A 6,443-nucleotide genomic window follows, 5' to 3' on the forward strand; every position below is an offset into this window, starting at 1 on the left:
AAAGCATATGTGGGGTATTTTATCCTCACGAGGACTTTCAAAGCCCCGTGGACCTCCGCTTGGTGGTCCCACAGTGTGCTTCCAGCCACGCATCAGACGGGAGGCCGTGGGAACAGCATAAGATGCCCCCATTCAGAACCAGCAAAAAGATCTCAGGGCAGGCAGCTGGTTCAAAGACCCACTAACAGAAGGGGCCTTGGCAGAGGTGGGGACAGGGGTCGCATCCCTCCAGGGCCCCGTCTGTAGCCAAGGTGGTGATGATGGTGGTAGTGAGGACCACAGCTCTGTGGGTGTGCAACCCCCAGGCCTGCCTGGCTGCCCAGGGTGTGAGATGAGAGCTGAGACAGCTGGAGGGCAAAAAGAGCTCTCTGTGGGGATGCAGGAGGAGGGCGGGCTTCCTGCCCAGCTGTTAGCCTCAGATCTGTCTGGCCTGTGTTTACTCGCTGTCTTCCAGCAGCCAGACTGGAGAAACCTCCACAGCCAGCACCCGGGGAGCCATGATTCCCCACCCCTGCTCCTCTCAGCTCCAAGACCACAGCACTTTCAACAAATCCCAGCGCCCACCCAGACGGTGCTGTCTTGAAGCAACCTCAAAACTCTAGGGTGATGAGCCCTGAACGCCTTGCAGGAGAGGGCTGTGATGGCCAGCACCCACCACCCTCTTCCCAGCCCTCCTCTGTCCAGCCAGCCCCTTCTCCACCCCTGCAGACGCTGGCCCTCCTCCCAGACCCTCCCTCCTCCTCCCAGACCCTGCCCCCTCCTCCCATCCCCGCCTCATCCTCCCAACCCCGGCCCCTCTTCTCAGGCCCTCCTCCGTTCTATCAGACCCTCCCCATCTTCCCAAACCTTCCCCCATCCCCTCAGCCCCTCCCCCATCCTCAGTCCCTCCCTCATCCTCCCTGACCCCTGGCCCTCCCGCCCCTTCCCATCATCCCAGCCTGCCCCCATAGCCATCCGGCCCCACCCCCTCATTCACCCGGCCCTCCTCCAACAGCTAACCATTTATTCAGTGAGTACACAGCAGCACTTGCTGTGCGCTGGGCTCTGAACAGGTGAGCACTCTCAGGTCTCACCTGTGCTTTGAGGGTTTGAGGGGATGGTTCTGTGGGAAAAGCAGATAGACCCAGCTGACTGATTGTGTGACCTTGGTCATATGACCTTGGTCCTTGGGAGTCAGCATCAGTGAGTCCTCCTGCGTGGCCAGGTGTGCGGGGCGCTGCCTGGAGCTGGGGACCAGAAGGGGGTGGGCTGGGAGGGGCCGCCAAGTCCAGCAGGGTCGGTGCAGAAGACCCAGGATGGGCTGTGTGCAGGGCGGTGCTCAGCTACTCTCTGCAGCTCCCTAGCTCCCTCCCCCGAGCCTGTGAGGAAGGCAAGCTGCAGCCCGGTTGGGAAGCCAGCTCTGCCCACTGCCCCCAGGCCGCTGTCCCTCTGGACCTCTGATCTCCCTGAACCCAGCTCCTGGAGGGGCCTCAAACCCCAGGGGGTTCCATTCCTATGAGGGGGACCCCTCGGAAAGCACTTCTCACCCCAAAGTCAGGTTCCACCCCGCACTCTCCTGGTGCTCCTGGATGCAGGCTGCATGGGTCCCTCAGCAGGGCTGCTCAGGCCTGCAGCAGCCCACCCCAGGTGTGGGGCGCTCTCCACCTCATTGACAGGAGCACACTGTGAGGCCACGGGCTCCTCAGCCTGACCTCAAAGCTGCCCCCCCCTCCATCACGAGGCATGGGCACCAGGGCCACTGAGCAAGCCCAGGACTTCAGTGAGCCTCTTGGGAAGAGAGGCCTCCCTTGGGATGGCCTAGTAATCACTGCGGTCCTCACGGGGTCTGCACTTAAGGAGCACCGACTGTATGCTGAGACTCTGCCAGACCCCTCACCTACATGCCCTGTGGATGCCCCCATTGCTGAGTGACTTCCCCGAGCTCACACAGCAGCATGGAGGCTAGCCCACCAGTCTCCCCACCCTGGGGCCTGCCCACTGGGCCGCTTTCGCAGGGCTTGGGTGGAGAGGAATGAAAAGGGCAGTCAGGGCTGCATGGGAACCCCGTCCAGCCCTTGGCACACAGTGAGGGTACACAGGCAGTGTCCACCCCCAGGGATCCTGGAGAGACGGCCACTGGAGGCCAAATAGGTCACCGTTCCAGGTGAATTTGCATTTCCTAAGAAAACAATTTAAAAACCTTCAGTCAGCTCACTGACATCACTTGGCCCTTCTTCCCGATGCAGCCACTCAGATTCCTCCCAATTTCACACCCAGCTCACAGCTCCGCCGCCCCCTCCCCTCGGCCCACTGCCACCACAGCCTCTGAGCTGTGGCTCTGCCCAGCCTCTGGGCCTCGTCCTCCCCGTCTACGGGCCTCATCCCCCACATTCTCACCCTCCAAATTCTCCCCCCAGGCTTCTTAGCCCCTTCTGCCACCTGCTGTTCCCTCTGCCTGGAACGCCCTCCTGTCCACCCTTCCCTGGACTCCGTCACCACTCTGCCCCCTTCCCCTGGCACTCCACAGGGACTCAGTTACACACCGGCTGAGTGTCAGCAGCTGGGGTGGCTTCGGGCACCTGGTGAAGGCCGTCAAGTCAATTCCTAATCGTGGCAATGATCCCACGTGTGCCGAGTAGAACTGCTCCACAGGGTTTTCTAGGCTGTGATCTAGATTGCCAGGTCTTTCTTCTGAGGTGCCTCTGGGTGGGTTCGAACAGCCAACCCTTTAGCTAGTAGTTGGGTACTTAATTGTTCGCACCACCCAGGGGCCCCTCGGTGACGGCAGCCAACTGTGATTCCGCACTGTGTTGGCTTTGTACCTGAGCAGAAGTGGTGATCTATTTTCCAATGGAACCCCTCCCACACTGCATCAGAAACCCTAACCTGATACACCATCATAGCACCTCACCCGGAGCCCTGGTGGCGTGGTGGTTAGGAGCTCAGCTGCCAGCCAAAAGGTCAGCAGTTTGAATCCACCAGCCACTTCTTGGAAACCCTACGGGGCAGTTCTACTCTTACCTATAGGGTCACTGTGAGTCAGGAACTGACTCGATGGCAACGGGTAGCACCTCACAGACTGCCCCCCTGAGGAGGGGGGTGTTCAGTGTCCACAGAGAGGGGATTCTGGGGGCCAAATCCCAAGTCCAGCTCTGCTTCTGGCCACTTCCCTTCACTTTGTGATTTCTAGAAGACAAAGGAAGCTCTGATGAAGTGCTTCATGTTTGGGCAGCAGTTCAGACGTGTGGGCCCCCACCTAGTTGACCCAGCAGGCCCTGCCTTCATCTGCCTTCATCCTCCTCTCTCTCCACTCCCCACTCCCTACGGCCGGATGTCTGTTCCAGCTCCACTGTGCCCCCTCCCCCCTCCCACACACACACTCTGTGGGTCTTCTGGCTTCTCACCAGGGCTTTCACCCCTACTCTTCCTTTTCAGTGGTTTGGCCTAGAGGCCTCCTCCTCCAGGAAGTCTCCCCTGAGTGTGCACCCCACTCTGGCTGCTAGGTGCCCACCCCATAGCTCTGCCTGTTATTGTTGTCAATTCCAACTCACAGAGACCCCATGTGACAGTGTAGGACCGCCCCATAGGGTTAATGTCTACAGGAGCAGATCGCCAGGCCTGCCTCCCGCGGAGCTGCTGAGTGTGTTCAAACTGCCAATCTTTCAGTTAGCAGCTGGACATTTAACCGTTGAGCCACCAGGGCTCCTTATACCCCGCCCAGCACTTCCCTTTCTCTGGTATTAACAGACATCTGGAGTGCTTGCTCCGAGCCAGGCACCCTTTAGAGGGAGGGCCTGGTAACTCACCCTCACACCCCGCTGCCCCCATTGTTATTGTCTGTTTGCAGACAAGAGAGCTGATGTGCCATTGGGTAACTCTCCCAATGTCACAGGCTAGCAGGGTGGGGTCAGGATTCAAACCAGGGAGTTGGCTCTCTTGATCTGCACTGGCCTGGCCTGCCCACTGCCCATCTCCCCGGGGCCCGAGCCTCCAGGCGGGGCTGCGTCTGCCTCCCTGTGTGGCTTCGAGTCCCCGCTGAGCCCACAGCCCACAGCAGAGTGGGGCTCAGTCATGTTCTGTGATGCCCAGCCGCCCCCACCCACATGACATCATTAGGTAAGAGTCTCAGTGAATGCTCAGGTGCCAACCAAAAGGTTGGAGGTTCGAGCCCACCCAGAGACACTTCAGAGGAAAGGCCTGGTGATTTACTTCCCAAAAATCAGCCACTGAAAACCCTTCGGAGCAGAGTTCTACTCTGACACACGTGGGGGTCGTCATGAGTCCGAGTTGGCGGCCACTGTTTTTCTCTGCTTTGCAGGTGGGGAGACTGAGGCACAGACAGCTGCAGTATCCCTGTGTTAGCAGCAACCTGTCAGAACCGGAATCAGCAGTGCTCCTGAACGTGGGTTGGCAGTGCCAGCAGGTCCCACAGGCTCAGCTTTGCCTTTCTCACCTGAAGGAGATACCCCGAATGTGCATGATTAAGTGAGCTAAGCCGTACAAGGCAGAGTGTCCTGACTTTACCCTCACCTGGGTATCTGTTTCCATCTGAGGCCTGGTGCATCCAGCTAGCCCTCAGGTGCCCTGACGCCGTCTGCCTGGGTCCGCACATGGAGCCACAGCGTACCAGGCGTGTAGGATGCTTGGCAAGGACCATGTCTGTGGAGATGCCCCGTGCACGGCCGGCCCCTGCCGCTGGTGGTTTCTAACCCCTTCGCTCTCCACCTGGGGGACCCCAGGCTCCAGGATCTCACCTCCTTCTCCCTCCCCCCTGCCTCTCAGGCCTGGAAGGTCTCTGCCCCCTCCCGGTGCCCCTGGGGCAAACCTCTCTCAGGCCTCAGTCTGCCCTCCTCCTTTTCTGTGGCTCAAAGGAAACCTCTTATTTAAGGATTTTTTAAATCAGAGTTACACACGCACGTTCTTTAAGGAGCTTCATGGTTCCTGAGGTTTGTTACAAGAGCTGCGTCCCCACCCCCATCCCCGCCATCTCTCCTCAGAGGTGAACACTCCCTTTTTTTTTTTTGAACAATTCTTTTGGTATCTGCCTTTCTGTTCCTAAACGTCATTTTCGAATTGCTGCTTCTTGATTTTTCAGCTTAGGCAACATCTATTGCTTTCTTACGGAGGGGGAGGTGTTCACTTTCTCTCATCCCTTGCCCCACCCTGCCTTCCTCCCATCGCCCCCTTGCCCCCCAAACATGACGACAGTGTGACTTGTGTTAGACCCACACGATTCTGTGAACATTACTCACATGGGCTCCATGCAGCGTCGTAGGATAACTTTTCCTTTCTTAACATCTGTCACGGGCTGAATTAGGTGGTCCCCCAAAATGTGTGTCAACTTGGTTAGGCCATGATTCCCAGTATTGTGTGGTCGTCCTCCATTCTGTGACTGTAATTTTATGTTGAGAGGATTAGGGTGGGATTGTAACACCAGCCTCACTCAGGTCACCTCCCTGATCCAAGGTAAAGGGAGTTTCCCTGGGGTGTAGCCTGCATCACCTTTCATCTCTCAAGATAAAAGGAAAAGGAAGCAAGCAGAGTTGGGGACCTCATACCACCAAGAAAGCAGCACCAGGAGGAGAGCAGGTCCTTTGGGCGTGGGATCTCCGCGCCCGAGCAGCTCCTTTACCAGGGGAAGCTTGAGGACAAGGACCTTCTGCCAGAGCCGTCACAGCGAGAAAGCCTTCCCCTGGAGCCGAAGGCCTGAATTTGGACTTGTAACCTACTAGACTGTGAAAGAAAGAATAAATTTCTCTTTGTTAAAGCCCTCTACTTGTGGTATTTCTGTTACAGCAGCACTAGATGACTAAGACAACATCTTACCCCCTAAAGTTATCAATTCTTATTTTATTTCAATTTATTTCATGTGTTATTGTTGTTAGGTATAGCCAAGTTGGTTCTGACTGATAGCGACCCTATGCACAACAGAACTAAACAGTGCCCAGTCCTGCTCCATCCTCACAATGGCTATGTTTGAGCCCATTGTTGCAGCCACTGTCAGTCCATCTCGTTGAGGGTCTTCCTTTTTTTTGATGACCCTCTACTTTACCAAGCATGAGGTCCTTCTTGAGGGACTGGTCCTTCCTGATAACATCTCCAATGTATGTGAGACAAAGTCTTGCCATCCTTGCTTCTAAGGAGCATTCTGGCTGTACTTCTTCCAAGACAGATTTGTTCATTCCTCTGGCAGTCCATGGTCTATTCAGTATTCTTCGCCAACACCACAATTCAAAGGCATCAATTCTTCTTCCTTATTCATTGTCCAACTTTCACATGCACGTGAGGCGATTGAAAACACCATGGCTTAGGTCACGTGCACCTTTGCCCTCAAGGTGACATCTTTGCTTTTTAACACTTTAAAGAGGTCTTTTGCTGAAGGCCATGTAGTTATAGTTTATTCAACCAAAAACTTTGCCTATCGTCTAAATCTCCGGTTAAGACCTCCGGACGCATCAGACATT

This window comes from Loxodonta africana, chromosome 5 (assembly GCF_030014295.1).
Source record: "Loxodonta africana isolate mLoxAfr1 chromosome 5, mLoxAfr1.hap2, whole genome shotgun sequence".
NCBI classification, from domain to species: Eukaryota; Metazoa; Chordata; class Mammalia; order Proboscidea; family Elephantidae; genus Loxodonta; species Loxodonta africana.